General features: G+C 63.1%; 1 protein-coding gene across 1 annotated transcript in view; it reads left to right on the top strand.

Moving 5' to 3' along the window:
• The first annotated feature begins 428 nt into the window (after positions 1-428).
• UBXN2A (UBX domain protein 2A) overlaps positions 429-1,009 on the top strand; it is an 89,489-nt gene continuing 88,908 nt past the window's right edge. Inside the window, exon 1 of the mRNA XM_011972722.1 lies at positions 429-764. The gene's annotated coding sequence lies outside the window, so the exon portion shown is untranslated. The remainder of the gene's footprint in view (positions 765-1,009) is intronic.

The following is a 1,009-nucleotide window of genomic DNA, read 5'->3' as shown; positions in this document are numbered from 1 at the left end:
GCCAGCGGAGCCGAGCCGGGCAGTGAGAGACGAGCCGGTCCGGAGCGTGCAGAGCGCAGACGAGCACAAGAGAGAGCCGGGCAGAGGAAGGGAAGTCGGCGTGAGCAAGCGGCGAGCGGGAAGCGGGGGCGGTGCTGCAGGCGGCAGCACAGACACTCCGCCGGCTTCGCCCTCCTCAGCGGGAGCTGAGCGGAGCCGCCATTTCTACCCCTTTCTCTCCCGTTCTCGCTCTCGAGCTCCGTGCGTCAGGGCTCCAGCGCCGCAGGGCCAACGAGACCGCTTCCGGCCGCAGCCGCGGCGGGGCGCTGCGAGGCCAGCCAGCCCTTCCCGGCAGCTCTCTCCTCTCCCCGCGGTCTCCAGCTGCCCCGCCCCCGGCGCGGCGTCAGCGCTCGGCGGCCGGGGAGCGACGCTCTGGGCTGTCAGCTCGATGGTTTCCAGGTCTCCGCTACCGCAAGGCTGGGGGGACCAGAAAAGCCAGACTGATCAGGACCATTTCGGGCGTGGACGTGGGCCAGAAGCTCTCGCGCCCAGCCAGGCCTGGATGGCCCCAGACCCCACCGTCTCCCTCGTGGCCTGGATGGAGCAGGGGACGGCCGGCGAAGGCGCGGGGTGGAAGGGGAGCGGCGACGAAGTCGCGAGGAGCTGACTGGGAATCCCCGAGCTACCCGAGGCAAGACACTGAACTCGAGTCGCACTTTTCATGCCTGTAAAAATGAGAATGACAGCTGTGATAAAAAATTGATCTGGGCGGTATCTGGAACGTGGTAAGCTTAAGACGAAAAGGGTAGGGGGCGGGAAACACCACGCTAGAACCCTGCGTCTTTAAACAAAGCGAGGCAGGGTCGTTTTCTATCCGCTTAGCCAGATCTAAGGCGGAGTCAAAGAATGAGTTCCCTCTAAGAGCCGCCTCTATCACCGCCCCCTGCCCCCGGCCCGCTGAAGAATTAGAATTCAAAAAGCTGAGCCCAAAGATGTAATATTTGCAATTTAACTTCCAAAGAAAAAAAAA

The sequence above is a fragment of the Mandrillus leucophaeus genome, unplaced genomic scaffold, assembly GCF_000951045.1.
Source record: "Mandrillus leucophaeus isolate KB7577 unplaced genomic scaffold, Mleu.le_1.0 Scaffold13, whole genome shotgun sequence".
Classification (NCBI taxonomy): Eukaryota; Metazoa; Chordata; class Mammalia; order Primates; family Cercopithecidae; genus Mandrillus; species Mandrillus leucophaeus.
The sequence above is the reverse complement of the archived record's forward strand: the minus strand, read 5'-3'. Positions and strand labels throughout refer to the sequence as shown.